The sequence below is a fragment of the Ranitomeya imitator genome, chromosome 4, assembly GCF_032444005.1.
Source record: "Ranitomeya imitator isolate aRanImi1 chromosome 4, aRanImi1.pri, whole genome shotgun sequence".
In the NCBI taxonomy this organism is placed as follows: Eukaryota; Metazoa; Chordata; class Amphibia; order Anura; family Dendrobatidae; genus Ranitomeya; species Ranitomeya imitator.
This window is the reverse complement of record NC_091285.1, coordinates 16,301,061-16,325,735: the sequence shown is the minus strand read 5'-3', so window position 1 is coordinate 16,325,735 and position 24,675 is coordinate 16,301,061.

Sequence of the window (24,675 nt, the reverse complement as noted above, 5' to 3'; positions counted from 1 at the left end):
TTATAGTAGTTATATTCTTGTGCATAGGAGCAGTATTATAGTAGTTATATTCTTGTACATAGGGGGCAGTATTATAGTAGTTATATTCATGTACATAGGGACAGTATTATAATAGTTATATTCTTGTACATAGGGAGCAGTATTATAGTAGTTATATTCATGTACATAGGGGCAGTATTATAGTAGTTATATTCTTGTTTATAGGGGCAGTATTATAGTAGTTATATTCTTGTACATAGGGGCAGTATTATAGTAGTTATATTCTTGTGCATAGGAGCAGTATTATAGTAGTTATATTCTTGTACATAGGGACAGTATTATAATAGTTATATTCTTGTACATAGGGAGCAGTATTATAGTAGTTATATTCTTGTACATAGGAGCAGTATTATAGTAGTTATATTCTTGTACATAGGAGCAGTATTATAGTAGTTATATTCTTGTACATAGGGGCAGTATTATAGTAGTTATATTCTTGTACATAGGGGCAGTATTATAGTAGTTATATTCTTGTACATAGGAGCAGTATTATAGTAGTTATATTCTTGTACATAGGGAGCAGTATTATAGTAGTTATATTCATGTACATAGCAGTATTATAGTAGTTATATTCATGTACATAGGAGTAGTATTATAGTAGTTATATTCTTGTTCATAGGAGCAGTATTATAGTAGTTATATTCTTGTACATAGGGGCAGTATTATGGTAGTTATATTCTTGTACATAGGGGCGGTGTTATAGTAGTTATATTCTTGTACATAGGAGCAGTATTATAGTAGTTATATTCTTGTACATAGGGGCAGTATTATAGTAGTTATATTCTTGTACATAGGGGCAGTATTATAGTAGTTATATTCTTGTACATAGGGGCAGTATTATAGTAGTTATATTCTTGTACATAGGAGCAGTATTATAGTGGTTATATTCTTGTACATAGGGGCAGTATTATAATATTTATATTCTTATACATAGGGGGCAGTATTATAGCTGTAATATTCCTGTACACAGATGAAGTATTACAGTAGTCCAGGCACATGTGAGCAGTATTGGTAGTATAATGGCCACGTCAGCACATTTAATAGCTGATTAAGGCCACAATGTGTTAATACCTTTATATCTTTGGCTGTAACTATGAATCTGCAATGCATGTAGAACTGAAGCATTAAAATCTCCCATTCTGCAATTTAAAGGTTTTACTTTTCCTCACTTGAACTTTTCTTTTCCCATTCTTTTTTTTTTAAGAAGGTTCATTAAAGATTATAAAAATAATTCAGAGAATCAGCCGATCCTGAACTGTGGATTCTCACCTCAGCTGGCTGGGAAATGTCAGCATGGAGGACGAGGGAGGGTGCGCAGATAATATTAATCAATGGCGCACCTATATATAGGCTGGAATTTACACAGCAGTCGGGCTATAAACTGGTGGAAGATTGAGGCGGCTCAGCTGTAGGTAGATTACAATTCTTTTCTCGACACAGACCAATCACTAGACCTCGGCTCCCCCATTTATTATGGCGCACAATGTACCGCCTGGCATACTCGGCGGTAGGCGCCAGCTGTGCCATCACCCAAGCCAATCACAGAGCCCGATGTGACTGCAAGCTGGAAAGAATAACTGGGGACTGATAATGCCATTCAAACAGGTATTCGACTCTCAGGACATATGTGGCAGTGTCACTCATACTTTATATTATTGTCTTATTTCAGCACTATATGGCAATATTTGTGGGCACTGTTCAATGGCTTGCAAAAGTGTTCGCTCCCCTTTACATGAATTGTTTGCATCAGTTCACGTAAAGATCATGATGACAACTGTGAACAACAGATAGGAAAAATAGCTGAAAACTTCAGTCTGTATAAATATTCACCCCCAGAGCATGATGCTGCCACCACCATGTCTCACTGTAGGGATGGTATTCTTGGAATGATGAGCTGTGTGTTTTTGGCACCAGACATAGCATTTACCTTGGTGGCCAAAAAGTACAATTTTGATCTTATCTGACCAGACCACCTTCCTCCATACATTTGGGGAGTCTACCTCGTGTCTTTTGTCAAACTCGGAGAAAACCTTACAATTTTTGTGTGTAAGTAAAGGCTTTTTTTTCTGCCCACTTTTCCATAAAGGCCACGTGTATGAATGTACGGCTTATTGTGGTTGCATGGACAGATACTCCAATCTCTGCTTGGAAACTCTGCAGCTCCTTCATGGTTACCTCCATGCTTGACAGTGGGGATGATGTTCTTTGAGTCATAAGCAGCATTTCTCTTCCTCCAAACACGGCGAATTGAGTTAATGCCAAAGACCTCAATTCTTGTCTCATCTGACCACAGCACCTTCTCCCAATCACTCACAGAATCATCCAGGTGTTCATTGGCAAACTTAAGACGGGCCTGCACATGTCTTCTTGAGCAGGGGGACCTTGCGGCACTGCAGGATTTTATAGCGTTACGGCGTAATGTGTTACCAATGGTTTTCTTGGTGACTGTGGCCCCAGCTGCCTTGAGATCATTAACAAGTTCCCCCCGTGTAGTTTTAGGCTGATCACTCACCTTCCTCATGAGCAAGGAGACCCCACGAGGTGAGATTTTGCATGGTGCCCCAGATCGATGTCGATTGTCATTTTGATTTTTTTCTTTTTCTTACTATTGCACCAACAGTTGGCTCCTTCTCACCCAGAGTCTTACTTATGGTTTTGTAGCCCATTCCAGCTTTGTGCAGGTCTAGGATCTGGTCCCTGACATCCTTATGAAGCTCTTTGGTCTTGCCCATGTTGTAGAGGTCAGAGTCTGACTAATTAATTGAGTCTGTGGGCAGGAGTCTTTTATACAGGTGACTATGTAATACAGCTGTCTATAATGCAGGTAACGAGTTGATTAGGAGCGTCTAACTGGTCTGTAGAAGCCAGAACTCTTAATGGTTGGTAGGGGATCAAATACTTATTTCTCACTGCAAAATGCAAATATATTTATATAATTTATACAATGTGATTTTCTGGATTTTATTTTTGATATTCTACCTCTCAATGTTAAGATTAACCTACCCTTAAAATTATAGACTGTTCATGTCTTTGTCAGTGCACTGTTTATATGTATATGTATTTATACAGTATAACATGGGCATTGTATGTGTGTATTATATGAGCTCTATAAGTAGTTTAACATGGGCACCTTTTTCCCTGGTCTCGGAGAGGCCAATGCCTGAACCTTGTTCCCTGGTCCTGGAACAGCCAGTGCCTGAACCTTGTCCCCCGGTCCTGGAGTGGCCAGTTCCTGACCCTTGTCCCCCGGTCCTGGAGTGGCCAGTTCCTGAACCTTGTCCCCCGGTCCTGGAGTGGCCAGTTCCTGAACCTTGTCCCCTGGTCCTGAAGCGGCCAGTGCCTGAACCTTGTTTCCTGGTCCTGGAACAGCCAGTGCCTGAACCTTGTCCCCCGGTCCTGGAGTGGCCAGTTCCTGAACCTTGTCCCCCGGTCCTGGAGTGGCCAGTTCCTGAACCTTGTCCCCTGGTCCTGAAGCGGCCAGTGCCTGAACCATGTTCCCTGGTCCTGGAACAGCCAGTGCCTGAACCTTGTCCCCCGGTCCTGGAGTGGCCGGTTCCTGAACCTTGTCCCCCGGTCTTGGAGCGGCCAGTGCCTGAACCTTGTCCCCCGGTCCTGGAGCGGCCAGTGCCTGAACCTTGTCCCCTGGTCATGCAGCAGCCAGTGCCTGAACCTTGTTCCCTGGTCCTGGAGCGGCCAGTTCCTGAACCTTGTCCCCTGGTCCTGGAGCGACCAGTTCCTGAACCTTGTCCCCTGGTCCTGGAGTGGCCAGTTCCTGAACCTTGTCCCCTGGTCCTGGAGTGGCCAGTGCCTGAACCTTGTCCCCTGGTCCTGCAGCGGCCAGTGCCTGAACGTTGTCCCCTGGTCCTGCGGTGGCGGCAGTAGGCACTGTGTGATGGTATTATTTAGGTAGTGCATGAATGTATTATTTGGACACTGTATGATGGTATTATTTGGACACTGTATGATGGTATTATTTAGGTACTCTATAAATGTATTATTTGGACACTGTATGATGGTATTATTTAGGTACTCTATAAATGTATTATTTGGACACTGTATGATGGTATTATTTGGACACTGTATGATGGTATTATTTGGACACTGTATGATGGTTTTATTTAGGTACTCTATAAATGTATTATTTGGACACTGTATGATGGTATTATTTAGGTACTCTATAAATGTATTATTTGGACACTGTATGATGGTATTATTTGGACACTGTATCATGGTTTTATTTAGGTACTCTATAAATGTATTATTTGGACACTGTATGATGGTATTATTTGGACACTGTATGATGGTATTATTTAGGTACTCTATAAATGTATTATTTGGACACTGTATGATGGTATTATTTGGACACTGTATGATGGTTTTATTTAGGTACTCTATAAATGTATTATTTGGACACTGTATGATGGTATTATTTAGGTACTCTATAAATGTATTATTTGGACACTGTATGATGGTATTATTTGGACACTGTATCATGGTTTTATTTAGGTACTCTATAAATGTATTATTTGGACACTGTATGATGGTATTATTTGGACACTGTATGATGGTATTATTTAGGTACTCTATAAATGTATTATTTGGACACTGTATGATGGTATTATTTGGACACTGTATGATGGTATTATTTAGGTACTCTATAAATGTATTATTTGCACACTGTATGATGGTATTATTTGGACACTGTATGATGGTATTATTTAGGTACTATATAAATGTATTATTTAGGCACTGAATGAATGTATTATTTGGACACTGTATGATGGTATTATTTAGGTACTCTATAAATGTATTATTTAGGCACTGAATGAATGTATTATTTGGACACTGTGTGATCGTCTTATTTAAGCAATGTATGATTTTATTATAATGGAAATATATACCGTAATTATATTTAGGCAATGCATGATTATATTATTTGGGCACTGTATGATGGTATTATATGTGCACTCTATGACTGTGTTATGTAAGCACCGTACAACTGTGTTTTGGGCAATCTGCCTATAAAAACAGAGGCCAGACTAGTCCTTTACGCAATCGTGTTGTCCCTTCTTTATTCTCAGCAGTAACTTCAGTCTCAGCTAAACTTCTTGAGGAGGAATTGTTCGCAGGGAGAATTGCTGGTCTACCGGCTACTCTGATCATTTTTTCTCTCTGCCTTTTGATTTATTATCAACACAGGAGAAAAATAAAAACCCGCGCCTCTTCTTTCTTCATCTGGATAACTGTCTGGAAACTGGTGCCCACGGCCGGAGCTAAGAGCCCCCTGCAAGAACAATTACAGTCACACTGAGAACCGCATTCCAAAGCTAATTTGTTTAGAAAATTCGGTTTTTTGCTTTGTTTGTGTGGATTGTTGAAGAGACTATCAATATTAGAAAGCAGCTTCCTCCCCAGCAGCAATAAAACCACAAGTCCCAGCATGTCACTGGGTCATTAGTCCTCACTCTCCTGTGAGTCCTGTTCTGTCCTATGAGGACTGTGATCATCAACTATTATCACAGATCAAGGAGCCACATGTCAGATCTCCACAGTTACCGACAGGGTGGACGGAGGCCGACCACAAATGTATGCAGAGGTATCCTGAGCAGGCTGGTATAACCTGGGCATCACTTGTATGTAGTTATATATGTACAGCCGGTATAACCCGGGCATCTCCTGTATATAAATATATATGTACAGCCGGTATAACCTGGGCATCTCCTGTATATAATTATATATGTACAGCTGGTATAACCTGGGCATCTCCTGTATATAATTATATATATACAGCTGGTATAACCTGGGCATCTCCTGTATATAAATATATATGTACAGCCGGTATAACCTGGGCATCTCCTGTATATAAATATATATGTACAGCCGGTATAACCTGGGCATCTCCTGTATATAAATATATATGTACAGCCGGTATAACCTGGGCATCTCCTGTATATAAATATATATGTACAGCCGGTATAACCTGGGCATCTCCTGTATATAATTATATATATACAGCTGGTATCACCTGGGCATCTCCTGTATATAAATATATATGTACAGCCGGTATAACCTGGGTATCTCCTGTATATAATTATGTACAGCTGGTATAACCTGGGCATCTCCTGTATATAATTATATATGTACAGCCGGTATAACCTGGGTATCTCCTGTATATAATTATATATATATACAGCTGGTATAACCTGAGCATCTCCTGTATATAATTATATATGTACAGCCGGTATAACCTGGGCATCTCCTGTATATAATTATATATGTACAGCCGGTATAACCCGGGCATCTCCTGTATATAATTATATATGTACAGCTGGTATAACCTGGGCATCTCCTGTATATAATTATATATGTACAGCCGGTATAACCTGGGCATGTCCTGTATATAATTATATATGTACAGCTGGTATAACCTGGGCATCTCCTGTATATAATTATATATGTTCAGCTGGTATAACCTGGGCATCTCCTGTATATAATTATATATGTACAGCTGGTATAACCTGGGCATCTCCTGTATATAATTATATATCTACAGCTGGTATAACCTGGGTATCTCCTGTATATAATTATATATGTACAGCTGGTATAACCTGGGCATCTCCTGTATATAATTATATATGTACAGCTGGTATAACCTGGGCATCTCCTGTATATAATTATATATGTACAGCTGGTATAACCTGGGTATCTTTTTATATAATTATATATGTACAGCTGGTATAACCTGGGCATCTCCTGTGTATAATTATATATGTTCAGCTGGTATAACCTGGGCATCTCCTGTATATAATTATATATGTACAGCCGGTATAACCTGGGCATCTCCTGTATATAATTATATATATACAGCTGGTATAACCTGGGCATCTCCTGTATATAATTATATATGTACAGCTGGTATAACCTGGGCATCTCCTGTATATAATTATATATATACAGCTGGTATAACCTGGGCATGTCCTGTATATAATTATATATGTACAGCTGGTATAACCTGGGCATCTCCTGTATATAATTATATATGTTCAGCTGGTATAACCTGGGCATCTCCTGTATATAATTATATATGTACAGCTGGTATAACCTGGGCATCTCCTGTATATAATTATATATCTACAGCTGGTATAACCTGGGTATCTCCTGTATATAATTATATATGTACAGCTGGTATAACCTGGGCATCTCCTGTATATAATTATATATGTACAGCTGTTATAACCTGGGTATCTTTTGTATATAATTATATATGTACAGCTGGTATAACCTGGGCATCTCCTGTGTATAATTATATATGTTCAGCTGGTATAACCTGGGCATCTCCTGTATATAATTATATATGTACAGCCGGTATAACCTGGGCATCACTTGTATGTAATTATATATGTACAGCTGGTATAACCTGGGCATCTCCTGTATATAATTATATATGTACAGCTGGTATAACCTGGGCATCTCCTGTATATAATTATACAGTATATGTACAGCTGGTATAACCTGGGCATCTCCTGTATATAATTATATATGTACAGCCGGTATAACCTGGGCATCACTTGTATGTAATTATATATGTACAGCTGGTATAACCTGGGTATCTCCTGTATGTAATTATATATGTACAGCTGGTATAACCTGGGCATCTCCTGTATATAATTATATATGTACAGCTGGTATAACCTGGGCATCTCCTGTATATAATTATACAGTATATGTACAGCTGGTATAACCTGGGTATCTCCTGTCTATAATTATATATGTACAGCTGGTATAACCTGGGCATCTCCTGTGTATAATTATATATGTGCAGCTGGTATAACTTGGGTATCTCCTGTATATAATTATATATGTATAGCTGGTATAACCTGGGCATCTCCTGTATATAATTATGGAGCGCCCCCGTAGGGCAGTGGGGTACTCGGATCCGGGCCCTTCTGTAGTCAATGGGGATGTCACGGTGGCTGACCCGGTCCATGGCCCTCGGGAGGTCCGTTGATGAAATGGGGAAAGGTCTTTAACCCCTTCAAGACCCAGCCTATTTTGACCTTAAAGACCTTGCCGTTTTTTGCAATTCTGACCAGTGTCCCTTTATGAGGTAATAACTCAGGAACGCTTCAACGGATCCTAGAGGTTCTGAGATTGTTTTTTCGTGACATATTGGGCTTCATGTTAGAGGTAAATTTAGGTCAATAAATTCTGCATTTATTTGTGATAAACACGGAAATTTGGCGAAAATTTTGAAAATTTCGCAATTTTCACATTTTGAATTTTTATTCTGTTAAACCAGAGAGATATGTGACACAAAATAGTTAATAAATAACATTTCCCACATGTTTACTTTACATCAGCACAATTTTGGAAACAAAATTTTTTTTTGTTAGGAAGTTATAAGGGTTAAAATTTGACCAGCGATTTGTCATTTTTACAACGAAATTTACAAAACCATTTTTTTTAGGGACCACCTCACATTTGAAGTCAGTTTGAGGGGTCTATATGGCTGAAAATACCCAAAAGTGACACCATTCTAAAAACTGCACCCCTCAAGGTACTCAAAACCACATTCAAGAAGTTTATTAACCCTTCAGGTGCTTCACAGCAGCAGAAGCAACATGGAAGGAAAAAATGAACATTTAACTTTTTAGTCACAAAAATTATCTTTTAGCAACAATTTTTTTATTTTCCCAATGGTAAAAGGAGAAACTGAACCACGAAAGTTGTTGTCCAATTTGTCCTGAGTACGCTGATACCTCATATGTGGGGGTAAACCACTGTTTGGGCGCACGGCAGGGCTTGGAAGGGAAGGAGCGCCATTTGACTTTTTGAATCAAAAATTGGCTCCACTCTTTAGCGGACACCATGTCACGTTTGGAGAGCCCCCGTGTGCCTAAAAATTGGAGCTCCCCCACAAGTGACCCCATTTTGGAAACTAGACGCCCCAAGGAACTTATCTAGATGCATAGTGAGCACTTTGAACCCCCAGGTGCTTCACAAATTGATCCGTAAAAATGAAAAAGTACTTTTTTTTCACAAAAAAATTCTTTTAGCCTCAATTTTTTCATTTTCACATGGGCAACAGGATAAAATGGATCCTAAAATGTGTTGGGCAATTTCTCCTGAGTACACCAATACCTCACATGTGGGGGTAAACCACTGTTTGGGCACATGGTAAGGCTCGGAAGGGAAGGAGCGCCATTTGACTTTTTGAATGAAAAATTATTTCCATCGTTAGCGGACACCATGTCGCGTTTGGATAGCTCCTGTGTGCCTAAACATTGGCGCTCCCCCACAAGTGACCCCATTTTGGAAACTAGACCCCCCAAGGAACTTATTTAGATGCCTAGTGAGCACTTTAAACCCTCAGGTGCTTCACAAATTGATCTGTAAAAATGAAAAAGTACTTTTTTTTCACAAAAAAATTATTTTCGCCTCAATTTTTTCATTTTCACATGGGCAGTAGGATAAAATGGATCATAAAATTTGTTGGGCAATTTCTCCCGAGTACGCCGATACCTCATATGTGGGGGTAAACCACTGTTTGGGCACACGGCAGGGCTCGGAAGGGAAGGCGCGCCATTTGACTTTTTGAATGGAAAATTAGCTCCAATTGTTAGCGGACACCATGTCGCGTTTGGAGAGCCCCCTGTGTGCCTAAACATTGGAGCTCCCCCACAAGTGACCCCATTTTGGAAACTAGACCCCCCAAGGAACTTATCTAGATGCATATTGAGCACTTTAAACCCCCAGGTGCTTCACAGAAGTTTATAACGCAGAGCCATGAAAATAAAAAATAATTTTTCTTTCCTCAAAAATGATTTTTTAGCCTGGAATTTCCTATTTTGCGAAGGATAATGGGAGAAATTGGACCCCAAATATTGTTGTCCAGTTTGTCCTGAGTACGCTGATACCCCATATGTGGGGGTAAACCACTGTTTGGGCGCACGGCAGGGCTCGGAAGGGATGGCACGCCATTTGGCTTTTTAAATGGAAAATTAGCTCCAATCATTGGCGGACACCATGTCACGTTTGGAGAGCCCCTGTGTGCTTAAACATTGGAGATCCCCCAGAAATGACACCATTTTGGAAACTAGACCCCCAAAGGAACTAATCTAGATGTGTGGTGAGGACTTTGAACCCCCAAGTGCTTCACAGAAGTTTATAACGCAGAGCCATGAAAATAAAAAAAAAAATTATTTTCTCAAAAATTATCTTTTAGCCTGCAATTTTTTATTTTCCCAAGGGTAACAGGAGAAATTTGACCCCAAAAGTTGTTGTCCAGTTTCTCCTGAGTACGCTGATACCCCATATGTGGGGGTAAATCACTGTTTGGGCACATGCCGGGGCTCGGAAGTGAAGTAGTGACGTTTTGAAATGCAGACTTTGATGGAATGCTCTGTGGGCGTCACGTTGCGTTTGCAGAGCCCCTGATGTGGCTTAACAGTAGAAACCCCCCACAAGTGACCCCATTTTGGAAACTAGACCCCCAAAGGAACTTATCTAGATGTGTGGTGAGCACTTTGAACCCCCAAGTGCTTCATAGAAGTTTATAATGCAGAGCCGTGAAAATAATAAATACGTTTTCTTTCCTCAAAAATAATTATTTAGCCCAGAATTTTTTAATTTTCCCAAGGGTAACAGGAGAAATTTGACCCCAAAAGTTGTTGTCCAGTTTCTCCTGAGTACGGTGATACCCCATATGTGGGGGTAAACTACTGTTTGGGCACATGCCGGGGCTTGGAATTGAAGTAGTGACGTTTTGAAATGCAGACTTTGATGGAATGCTCTGCGGGCGTCACGTTGCGTTTGCAGAGCCCCTGATGTGCCTAAACAGTAGAAACCCCCCACAAGTGACCCCATTTTGGAAACTAGACCCTGAAAGGAACTTATCTAGATGTGTGGTGAGCACTTTGAACCCCCAAGTGCTTCATAGAAGTTTATAATGCAGAGCCGTGAAAATAATAAATACGTTTTCTTTCCTCAAAAATAATTATTTAGCCCAGAATTTTTTATTTTCCCAAGGGTTACAGGAGAAATTGGACCCCAAAAGTTGTTGTCCAGTTTCTCCTGAGTACGCTGATACCCCATATGTGGGGGTAAACCACTGTTTGGGCACACGTCGGGGCTCAGAAGGGAAGTAGTGACTTTTGAAATGCAGACTTTGATGGAATGGTCTGCGGGTGTCACGTTGCGTTTGCAGAGCCCCTGGTGTGCCTAAACAGTAGAGACCCCCCACAAGTGACCCCATTTTAGAAACTAGACCCCCCAAGGAACTTATCTAGATATGTGGTGAGCACTTTGAACCCCCAAGTGCTTCACAGACGTTTACAACGCAGAGCCGTGAAAATAAAAAATCATTTTTCTTTCCTCAAAAATTATGTTTTAGCAAGCAATTTTTTAGATTCACAAGGGTAAGAGGAGAAATTGGACCCCAGTAATTGTTGCGCAGTTTGTCCTGAGTATGCTGGTACCCCATATGTGGGGGTAAACCACTGTTTGGGCACACGTCAGGGCTCGGAAGTGAGGGAGCACCATTTGACTTTTTGAATACGAGATTGGCTGGAATCAATGGTGGCGCCATGTTGCGTTTGGAGACCCCTGATGTGCCTAAACAGTGGTAACCCCTCAATTCTAACTCCAACACTAACCCCAACACACCCCTAACCCTAATCCCAACTGTAGCCATAATCCTAATCACAACCCTAACCCCAACACACCCCTAACCACAACACTAACCCCAACACACCCCTAACCCTAACCACAACCCTAATTCCAACCCTAACCCTAAGGCTATGTGCCCACGTTGCGGATTCGTGTGAGATATTTCCGCACCATTTTTGAAAAATCTGCGGGTAAAAGGCACTGTGTTTTACCTGCGGATTTTCCGCGGATTTCCAGTGTTTTTTGTGCGGATTTCACCTGCGGATTCCTATTGAGGAACAGGTGTAAAACGCTGCGGAATCCGCACAAAGAATTGACATGCTGCGGAAAATACAACGCAGCGTTCCCGCGCGGTATTTTCCGCACCATGGGCACAGCGGATTTGGTTTTTCATATGTTTACATGGTACTGTAAACGTGATGGAAAACTGCTACGAATCCTCAGCCAAATCCGCACCATGTGCACATAGCCTAATTCTAAAGGTATGTGCACACGCTGCGGATCCGCAGCAGTTTCCCATGAGTGTACAGTTCAATGTAAACCTATGGGAAATAAAAATCGCTGCACACATGCTGCGGAAAAACTGCACGGAAACGCAGCGGTATACATTCCGCAGCATGTCACTTCTTTGTGCGGATTCCGCAGCGGTTTTACAACTGCTCCAATAGAAAATCGCAATTGTAAAACCGCAGTGAAATGCGCAGAAAAACCGCGGTAAATCCGCCATAAATCCGCAGCGGTTTAGCACTGCGGATTTATCAAATCCGCAGCGGAAAAATCCGCAGAGGACCAGAATACGTGTGCACATTCCTAACCCTAACCCTAGCCCTAACCCTAGCCCTAACCCTAACCCTACCCCTAACCCTACCCCTAACCCTAACCCTACCCCTACCCCTAGCCCTAACCTTAACCCTAACCCTACCCCTAACCCTACCCCTAACCCTAACCCTATTCTAACATTAGTGGAAAAAAAAAAAATTCTTTATTTTTTTATTGTCCCTATGGGGGTGACAAAGGGGGGGGGGTCATTTATTATTTTTTTTATTTTGATCACTGAGATAGATTATATCTCAGTGATCAAAATGCACTTTGGAACGAATCTGCCGGCCGGCAGATTCGGCGGGCGCACTGCGCATGCGCCCGCCATTTTGGAAGATGGCGGCGCCCGGGAGAAGACGGACGGGACCACGGCTGGATCGGTAAGTATGATAGGGTGGGGGGGGACCACGGGGGGGGGGATCGGAGCACGGGGGGGGAATCGGAGCGCGGGAGGGGTGGAACGGAGCGCGGGGGCCGTGGAACGGAGCACGGGGGGGCTGGAATGGAGCACGGGGGGGTTGAACGGAGCACGGGGGGGGTGGATCGGAGTGCAGGGGGGGTGATTGGAGCACGGGGGGGTGATTGGAGCACGGGGGGAGCGGACACGAGCACGGGGGGGAGCGGAGCACTGAACGGAGGGGAGCCGGAGCAGTGTACCGGCCAGATCGGGGGGGTGGGGGGGCGATCGGAGGGGTGGGGTGGGGGCACACTAGTATTTCCAGCCATGGCCGATGATATTTCAGCATCGGCCATGGCTGGATTGTAATATTTCACCCGTTATAATGGGTGAAATATTACAAATCGCTCTGATTGGCAGTTTCACTTTCAACAGCCAATCAGAGCGATCGTAGCCACGAGGGGGTGAAGCCACCCCCCCTGGGCTAAACTACCACTCCCCCTGTCCCTGCAGATCGGGTGAAATGGGAGTTAACCCTTTCACCCGATCTGCAGGGACGCGATCTTTCCATGACGCCGCATAGGCGTCATGGGTCGGAATGGCACCGACTTTCATGACGCCTACGTGGCGTCAAAGGTCGGGAAGGGGTTAAAGGGATAATGTTCGTGACGCCACCTGTGGTGTTCGGTCAGGGTGACCGATGCTGCTTAGGGGTCCACTGGGATGATGTTATGGCAGCTAGATGGTATACCTTCCCACAGGTGAAATATGTCCCCAGGGCTTCCCAGTAGTGTAGGTGGCGATGGTGTGAGGCGCAGTGAATAATGAGGACACAAGGTTGTAGTCTCTTTACCTTTTACTGAATGTTCAGCATCCACAGTCCAGGGTAGGGACCACAGGGTAGGCAGAGTCCGGCTGGTCTGAAGGCAAATCCAGAGTCTCCTTGTCCAGGAAGAATTCAATAGCCTTCCCCTTGCGCACAGTAACGTAGTAGGTCCCTACTTGCATTAGCTACCATAAGGTCCTCACTGTTGTTACTCCTCTCTGTCTCCGGTATGACTGATGGCCTGAGGCTTGTTTATAGGGACACTAGAGACGCCCCGACCCCCACAAGTTGCCACTGTGTCTTCTTAGGTATAAAGGTCGGACAGCCAACTTGGAATTAACTGCCCTGCCAGTCTCTGAAGTAACAGCATAGAGCTCTTTACTCCCTCGGTGTTCCAGCCACCGGATCTGCGCTTCAGATGGAGACAGCCTGCTTTTCACTGGTCTCCCACTGATATTTCACTCCTGTTGCTATGACTTCTTTTCTCACTCACTACGGCACAATTCCTTTCTTGTCCTTTCTTAGGAGGCTGCCGCATGGGTTGCAGGCGCAGCTCCGTGTCCTTCCTTCTCTCTTCCTCAGACTTCAGTCTGGATTTGACCAGGGATCACCCCAGCCAGCTCGACCGGGAGACCTTTCCTCGTCGGTCCCCAGCCAGGAACTCTCCTCTCCTTCTTCCGAAACTGACTAACTTCCTAACCAACCCTCCAGTTTTACCCTGTGTGAGGAGTGGCCTAATAGATAGAACCCTTAGCTCCCCCTGCTGGACTGGCGTGTGAAGTGTGTGTGTGGCTGTGATACCTGGACAGCAGATCTCCCTCATTGCCTTCAGACGTAACATCACTCCCCCTGGTGGAAGAATAACATTACTGCAACGAACCAGGACTCTGGGGCGCTGCAATTATACATGTACAGCTGGTATAACCTGGGTATCTCCTGTATATAATTATATATGTACAGCTGGTATAACTTGTGCATCTCCCCATTTATAATTATACATGTACAGCTGGTATAACCTGGGTATCTCCTGTATATAATTATACATGCAGAGCTGGTATAACCTGGGTATCTCCTGTATATAATTATACATGCAGAGCTGGTATAACCTGGGTATCTCCTGTATATAATTATATATGTACAGCTGGTATAACCTGGGCATCTCCTGTATATAATTATACAGTTAGGTCCATATATATTTGGACAGAGACAACATTTTTCTAATTTTGGTTATAGACATTACCACAATGAATTCTAGACAAAACAATTCAGATGCAGTTGAAGTTCAGACTTTCAGCTTTCATTTGAGGGTATCCACATTAAAATTGGATGAAGGGTTTAGGAGTTTCAGCTCCTTAACATGTGCCACCCTGTTTTTAAAGGGACCAAAAGTAATTGGACAATTGACTCCAAGGCTATTTCATGGACAGGTGTGGGCAATCCCTTCATTATCTCATTCTCAATTAAGCAGATAAAAGGCCTGCAGTTGATTTGAGGTGTGGTGCTGCATTTGGAAGGTTTTGCTGTGAAGTAAACATGCGGTAAAGGAGCTCTCCATGCAGGTGAAACAAGCCATCCTTAAGCGGCGAAAACAGAAAAAACCCATCCGAGAAATTGCTACAATATTAGGAGTGGCAAAATCTTCAGTTTGGTACATCCTGAGAAAGAAAGAAAGCACCGGTGAACTCATCAATGCAAAAAGACCTGGGCACCCACGGAAGACAACAGTGGTGGATGATCGAAGAATAATCTCCATGGTGAAGAGAAACCCCTTCATAACAGCCGACCAAGTGACCAACACTCTCCAGGAGGTCGGCGTATCAATATCCAAATCTACCATAGAGAGAAGACTGCATGAAAGTAAATACAGAGGGTTCACTGCACGGTGCAGCCACTCATAAGCATCAAGAAGAAAAAGGCTAGACTGGACTTTGCTAAAAAACATCTAAAAAAGCCAGCACAGTTCTGGAAGAACATTCTGTGGACAGATGAAACCAAGATCAACCTCTACCAGAATGATGGTAAGAGAAAAGTATGGTGAAGGCGCGGTACAGCTCATGATCCAAAGCATACCACATCATCTGTAAAACACGGCGGAGGCAGTGTGATGGCTTGGGCATGCATGGCTGCCAGTGGCACTGGGTCACTAGTGTTTGTTGATGATGTGACACAGGACAGAAGCAGCCGGATGAATTCTGAGGTATTCAGAGCCGCCATACTGTGTGCTCAGATCCAGCCAAATGCAGCCAAACTGATTGGTCGTCGTTTCATACTACAGATGGACAATGACCCAAAACATAAAGCCAAAGCAACCCAGGAGTTTATTAAAGCAAAGAAGTGGAATATTCTAGAATGGCCCAGTCAGTCACCTGATCTCAACCCAATTGAGCAGCATTTCACTTGTTAAAGACTAAACTTCAGACAGAAAGGCCCAGAAACAAACAGCAACTGAAAACCACCGCAGTGAAGGCCTGGCTGAGCATCAAAAAGGAGGAAACACAGCGTCTGCTGATGTCCATGAGTTCAAGACTTCAGACAGTCATTGCCAACAAAGGGTTTTCTACCAAGTACTAAAAATGAACATTTTATTTAAAATTATTGAATCTGTCCAATTACTTTTGGTCCCTTTAAAAACAGGGTGGCACATGTTAAGGAGCTGAAACTCCTAAACCCTTCATCCAATTTTTATGTGGATACCCTCAAATGAAAGCTGAAAGTCTGAACTTCAACTGCATCTGAATTGTTTTGTTTAAAATTCATTGTGGTAATGTCTATAACCAAAATTAGAAAAATGTTGTCTCTGTCCCAATATATATGGACCTAACTGTATATATACAGCTGGTATAACCTGGGCATCTCCTGTATATAATTATATATGTACAGCTGGTATAACCTGGGCATCTCCTGTATATAATTATATATGTACAGCTGGTATAACCTGGGCATCTCCTGTATATAATTATATATGTACAGCTGGTATAACCTGGGTATATCCTGTATATAATTATATATGTACAGCTGGTATAACCTGGGCATCGCCTGTATATAATTATATATGTACAGCTGGTATAACCTGGGTATTTCCTGTATATAATTATATAAGTACAGCCGGTATAACCTGGGCATCTCCTGTATATAATTATATATGTACAGCTGGTATAACCTGGGTATTTCCTGTATATAATTATATATGTACAGCTGGTATAACCTGGGCATCTCCTGTATATAATTATATATGTACAGCTGGTATAACCTGGGCCTCTCCTGTATATAATTATATATGTACAGCTGGTATAACCTGGGCATCTTAGAACGAGGGTCACCTAAATATCGGCAATAATGGACTGTCTGTGACATTTTAGTGAGGCTATGTTAGGATTGCCGGATTTGCGCTTGTCGTTACACGCCTAAACCTTCTCACGCTGGCACGATCTGTAATCTCTCCGTCGTATAATAGAAGCTTCTTTGCTTCCGTTCATGGTTTTCTCCATAATACTGTTATATTTGCTCCACATAAAACTCTGGTGCTGAAATAATACAGGACGTTGATGGGGAAAAAGAGAGGATTTTACAGATTTAAAGGGATGACGTCAATATAAATTCTCTGTGTCCTTGTTATTTGGTCGTCCTGTGTTAGGGGGAATGTGACAGTGTATATGGCCTTTATGTGTTCATCACAACTGCACACCTGCTTTCACCCAATCCCTCTGGGAGGTCCGCTACCTGCGGAGTCACCTGCCTTTCAGGCCCCCGACCTACAGACTAGAGGAGGAGCGCCATATACATCGGACTTATGCGGAGGACGGTAGTAAAGTCACCATCCTGGAGCAGCCTTTATTCAGCGCCTCGCGAGCTGCCTGCAAGCTCCGTGTCATCCAGAGGGAACGCCAGGAATTGAATCTCATCCACGCGGTACGGATGTTATGCCTTTGGATGAAGGAAGCTCGGTGACCGCTCATCTCCGTAATTTTCTTTCCTAATTTAATCAACATAATCATACAGAGCATCGTCGTCGTCAGCAGAATCATCACTGATGTCATCGTGATTACATTATCAAACCGTAGGATGCGTAACCGCAACCAAAAGGGGTGGATGTTATGCCCCATGCGTCATCCACCTCAAGGGGCATCGGATTAGACACAACCACAGTTTGTCCACTTTATGCATTCGAGCCGGTTACTTCCACCATGAGCTCTCCAACGTTCCGTCATTCGCAGTCTGAGGTCAATTCTCTTTCACTACCCTGTTCCTTTCTGGACCTTATCACATTTCATAAACTCTCGCATGGAGGATGAGGATCTTGGACCTCCAAAATGATGTGTTATCTTTATAACCCTGGACAGCAGGTTGTCCCACTTAGTGTCCAAACCAGCATATCTCTGGAGAAGATCAGTTAAGTCCAAACTGACCAGGCGTGGAAGGCTGCTTTAGTTGTACTGACAGCGCCATGTGTACCAGAAGTGGTCACAAGTCACTCTCACCAGAGAAGCTATGAACATAATCCTGGGACAATGGCTCATCCCTGGAATTGTTCCTTATGGGACTTCTCGAACAAACCATTTCCACTTTTCTTGCTGTCTGGGCCACTATATTCAGTTTCTGAGTCCTGGATATCTGGAAACAGCAACTACTCTACTGAAATACTGGGTCAGCTGTTTTGAGCCTAGTCTATAAGCCGAAGAGAAAACATCAGCTAAATGGCTCAACTCACTAGACTTTGATCTTAGCCTCCGAAACTAAGCTCTAGTCCTCCACCTCACTTTCTGATAAAGGACCAGTACCTGACATCCTTAGATCCCACTGCCTGACCAGTGAAAGAACTTTCTTCCACAACACTTGCTTATTTCTACACTTGACCCATGTACTACCAATCTCTAGTCCAGTCTTTCCAACCTTGTCCTGCTGTGATAAACTCATTCTCCGAGTAATGCCCATCCTAGTTGCTCCAAATTACATTGGTCTGGAACAAAGGCGATAGAAGCCGAGCTCTGGGATACATAGATTTATACAATTTTAAGCAACATTACCGAGTAATATCAGAATGAACCCTGACTGTACTCGTAGGGGACAAATTAGAAGTCCTGCTTACGCCACCTGTAGGGTTTTGGACTGTCTTGCCTTGTTCCTGCCCCTGAAGACAACAGACACACTATGTGAAAACCATTGTGCGGTTTTGTATGCAAAGTAGTGTGTTTCTAATGTGATGTGATATGATGTACTAGATGGTGGCCCGATTCTAGCGCATCGGGTATTCTAGAATATGTATGTAGTTTATTTATGAAGATTTAAGAATAATGCAATGAAAGGAAAGGAAAGCCTACAGCCTGCACTGACACCGCTGCTGCCTCATCACCAACGAAGCTACCGCCTCACCAACACCGGAGCTACCGCCTCACCAACACCGGAGCTACCGCCTCACCAACACCGGAGCTACCGCCTCACCAACACCGGAGCTCCTGCAACCCTCAACCTACTGTCTCCTTCCCCATAATCCTGTAGAATGTAAGCCCGCAAGGGCAGGGTCCTCGCCCCTCTGTATCAGTCCGTCATTGTTAGTTTGTTTACTGTATGTGATATTTGTAACTTGTATGTAACCCCTTCTCATGTACAGCACCATGGAATCAATGGTGCTATATAAATAAATAATAATAATAATAGTAATAATAATAATAATAATATACAGGATTTGGCCGGCTGGGTGCGACCAATCAGCGAAGCGTGGTTCAAATCCCGTGCCAATTCGCGGCCGGACTGCGCCGGTCGCTGATTGGTCGCGATATAACAGCCCATGTGGCATATAGCACAGCCGCGTAGCATATAACACAGCCACGTAGTATATAACAAAGCCACATAGTATATTGCAGAGGCAACGTAGCATATAACACAGCCACATAGTATATAACACAGCCACGTAGTATATTGCACAGCCCACGTAGCATATAACACAGCCCACATAGTATACAACACAGCCCATGTAGCATAGAGCACAGCCCATGTAATATATAATACAGCCCACGTAGTGTATAACACAGCCCACGTAGCATATAGCACAGCCCACTTGGCATATAGCACAGCCACGTAGTTTATAACACAGCCACGTAGTATATTGCACAGCCCACGTAGCATATAATACCATGTTCGATTTCGAAGTGCTGATTGTCACGATCCAGGTCTCGATTTGCTTCTTGCTTTTCTTTCCCTGGCCTGGTTATGGTGGGGTTAACCTTTCCTGCCTCTCTTTGGTTTGTGGGTGGCTATTTATTGGTGACATTCCTGGTAGCATTTGGCAGTGATAGTTCTAGTCTCTGGTTTGAGCAGCTGACCCATATACCCTAGTGTTCCTTCTGCCTCTGACTACCCGTATTTGTGCCTGACCCATTCCCTTTGCCTGACTTTGTGTGTGTTTGGTGATTTCCTTACAGTGTATGACTCGGCTTGAATTCTGAACCCTGCCTCCTGCTTTCCGTCTCTGTTACTACGTTTCCCATCCAGCTTTGACTCTCTGGCTCGTACCCTGACTACGTCTTCTCTCTCACATTTTGGATCCCGCGCTCCCATCTGGTTCTGATTTCTGGCTTGTCTCTGACCACGTGCATTGCTGTGACCTCTGGTACTTCATCTTCCTGTTTGTTGCTGACCGGCCTGTCTGACTACTCTGCTGCCTCCTAGTGGCGCTTCACGCTTTGCACTGTGGTGCTACACGGTGAGTGCTACCTTTCTCCCCTTACCTCCGCCCCTTGGTGGAGGTCGTGTGCAACTGCCTTACAGTTGTATTACACTGATCCTTTCCTCTGTGGTGACATAAGACGCCACCAGAATAGTTGCTCTCTCGTAGAGAACACAACCGCACTCGGACAGCAAGCTCTCCTGTGTATGGAGGAGTTGAGAGAGTTAGCCGCCGGCTGAGCCATCAGTCAAACCAGTGTTTGTCTGCAAGCTTTCAATTGTGTATGGGGCCCCTTTCTTAGCAGCTCAGACCTTTTGCTTATTTAACTGGGACGTTGATTGGTGGATGACCCACTTTACGTCCATGGGCCCTAATAGGGCATTTCGAGAGTGGTTGAGGCCATCTCTTTGATATTAATAGGATTTTCTAAATTAGTGGTTAAGCACCCTGTGTACCTTTTCTCCAGGAATCATTTGGGATTATTATTATTAATATTATTTATTATACTTTTTTATAGCGCCATTTATTCCATGGCGCTTTACATGTGAAAAGGGGGCAAATATCAACAAATACAATAAACATGAGCAATAACAATGCACTACAGGTACAGAAGGAGAGACAGGACCCTGCCCGCCAGGGCTCACCGTCTACAGGGGATGGGTGAGGATACACTAGGAGAGGGTAGAGCTGGTTGTGCTGCGGTTCAGTAGGTTGAGGATCACTGCAGGCTGTAGGCTTGTCGGAAGAGGTGGGTTTTCAGGTTCTTTTTGAAGGTTTCTGTGGTAGGCGAGAGTCTGATGTGTTGGGGTAGAGAGTTCCAGAGTATGGGGGAAGCACAGGAGAAGTCTTGGATGCGGTTGTGGGAAGAAAAGATAAGAGGGGAGTAGAGAAGGAGATCATGAGAGGATCGAAGTTTGCATGTAGGTGAGTACCAGGAGACCATGTCACAGATGTATGGAGGAAACAGGTTGTGGATGGCTTTATTTCATAGTAAGGGTTTTGAACTGGAGTCTCTGGATGATAGGAAGCAAGTGAAGGGCTTCGCATAGCGGGGAGACAGGTAGATTAGTTGGGCAGCAGAGTGTAGGATGGATTGGAGTGGTGCCAGAGTGCTAGCTGGGAGGACAGAGAGTAGGAGGTTGCAGTAGTCAAGGCGGGAGATGATAAGGGCGTGCACTAGTGTTTTTGTGGTTTCGTGGTCAAGGAATGCGTGGAACCGGGAAACATTTTTCAGTTTGAGACGGCAAGAGGCGGCAAGGGCTTGGATATGTGGCTTGAAAGAGAGGGCAGAGTCGAGGATCACCCTGAGGCACGGAGCATGCGGGACTGGGTAAAGTGAGCAGCCATTGACGTTGATGGATAGGTCTGGTGGAGGAGTAGAGTGAGATGGGGAAAGATGATGAATTCTGTTTTGTCCATGTTCAGTTTTAGAAAGCGAGCAGAAAAGAAGGCCGAGATAGCAGACAGACAGTGTGGGATTTTGGTCAGTAAGGAGGTGAGGTCAGGTCCGGATAGGTAGATCTGCGTGTCATCGGCGTAGAGATAATAATGCAAACCGTGGGATTCTATGAACTGTCCCAGGCAAAAGGTGTAGATGGAGAAGAGTAGGGGTCCTAGAACTGAGCCTTGAGGAACACCGACAGACAAGGGGCGAGGTGAGGAGGTGGTGTGGGAGAGGGAGACACTGAGTGTCCGGTCTGTTGGATATGACGAGATCCAGGATAGGACCAAGCCTGTGATGCCAAGGGATGAATCTGTAGCAGGAGGGAATGATCCACAGTGTCAAAGGCAGAGGATAGGTCCAGGAGGAGGAGGACAGAGTAGTGTCGCTTGCTCTTGGCGGTTAGTAGGTCATTGGTGACTTTAGTTAGGGCAGTTTCAGTTGCGGTTTTCCACTGTTTTCATTTTCTATTCCTTATAATGTTGTTGAGGGCACAGTTTGCGTTAATTTCCATCCATCAGTGTTTTTAGCATTTCTCACCGAGCTGCATTGATTGTTAAATCTCTCCATCTTACCCCAGATGGATAAGATTTCACAGCAGCCCAAGGTACTGCTTATCCTATTGATCCGGCTCGCCTTTCCCTTCATAGCAGAAACCGGTGTCAGCAAGTCTTTTCCAAATCCAAAGCGCTCTTCTGTCAGTTCTTTGTCTGCTCGGCGTTTACTGACCATTATTATTCTCCCCAGGTGCAAGAGACTTTATATGTGAATTATTCATTCTCAATGCAGCAGTCAACACCTTAAAGGGAAGCTGTCAGGATGATTTTATGACTGAAAGTAGCGGCATGGCTGTATAGGTCGTAGAATAACAATAAAAATGTTACCTGTTTTGTAGTAATCGGATGTGCCAGCGCTGAGATATTGAGATTTACAGTCGCACTCAGATTAGCCTGGAAGTGCAGTAGGGGAGTGTCAATGAATGGACACGCCCCCAAAGCACTTCCAGCCTACTGTTGCTTCAAAGCTTGATTCCTCAACAATGGCACATCGGATTTCTACAAGACAGGTATCATTTTAATTGTTGTGCTAGGACCTTTACAGCCATGTTGCTTATTTTATTAATCAAATCATCCCAACAAACTCCCTTTAAGACAACCAACACCAGTATAGAACCTGTCCTCTAAGGTTTGCTAAACTATGTTGATGACTGCTGATAGAGTCTTTGTAGCAATCAAAGGCATAGAATGAGAAGTAGCAGACAGAAACGTGTCCATAGACTGATACAGTCTCTAGGAAGTGATGGAGTATAAACCAGGGAGAGACAGCGGGATCTGTATACTGAGCCGTGGGATATAGCCACTCCTTACAGAGCAGGAAGAAAGACGGAAGCTCTATACAGAGTCTTCTTCATATCCTGTCATTAAATCCCCACCCTCTAATGATAGTGAGATGACTCTGTGCATCTTGACCAAGTCTACACAGCAAAACTGACAAGATAGCTACATTACAGACCACAGTGTCAGCTTAATGTGACTGCTGAACAGGCCAGTTGTCGCGCTGTAGTACTGACGGTTACTTCAGAGTAACACAGACTCCACTAGATGGCAACAGAGTGGAGAGTGAGCTGAATATCCTGCTATGAAGCAGACCCACAGTAATACAGCGAAACTACCAATTAGGTGGCAGCAGAGTAGTCAGAGAGCCGAGTCACTACCAGGAGATAAAGCAGTATCAAGGGAAAACCAAGGAACAGAGTCAGATGAGAGCAAAAGATCAGTATCGGTCAGTAGCAGAAACACAGGAAGGGAGAGACAGATTCAGGTCAGAGCCAAGCTAAAGTCAATGCCGAGGAATCCAAAAACATAAGGAAAAGTGGCAGGAACGGGTAGGTGGAAGGTCAGCAGACACGAGTCGGGTCAGAAAAGCACAGCAGTACAGATCAGGAACTCAACAGAGCCAGCTAGCAAAGACAAGCAATATAACTGGCACTGCACAAAGGTTGGAGCACCAAGATATAGCGGACCAGACATGGGAAGGAGGAAGGGAAAGTTAACCCCTGACATGATCAGACCGGGAAAGGAAAGACAAAACCAAAACCCGACCTGGATCATGACACCATTTTTAAAGGTTTTTGGATTGAGAAAGGGCAAAAAGAAGTTTTTAGAACATGGAGTTTTAAAAGGGTTTGGTCTCCTATATAGGTTATTAAAGTTAGCCATAAATGTTTGCCGCTGCACCTTGCACTTCCATCTGGTACTTCTTGGGATGCAAAGTTATGAGGCTACGTGGCATCAGAGGTATGCAGAGGTATGGTAGGGTGTAATATATATGAACATCAGTCCATAGCCTTTACTTCCATTACTCTATTCTTATACCTGAAAGACCAAAATGAATAGCAATTTTTAGAGATGGTGGTCTCAGAAGATGCCCTCAGAATCAAACATTGAGGCACTGATGGAATGGAAGGACAGATACAGATGTTGACCACTGGCTCCAAGAGACCTGGTACCAAGACCATGTCACTAGCAATGCCACGTCTGGTATTTGTGCAGAGACCAATTAAATGATTGACCTGTATATGTAAGGGTGATCATGGAGGTTGTCCCACCTTATTGAGGTTTGGGTTTCCTTCATCCCGGGAAGTTAAGAGTATGTGGTGGAGTGAAGTCATTGCGTAACGCAGAAAAAATCCTTACTCTTCAATCCATGAGGCGTTGAGCTGAGACCATCACATGGAACAGGACAGCAATTATACCGCATCTTTAATTATTCATTTTAATTAAATTTCCATTTTTGAACCCAGCATGGGGTGGCGGAGCACT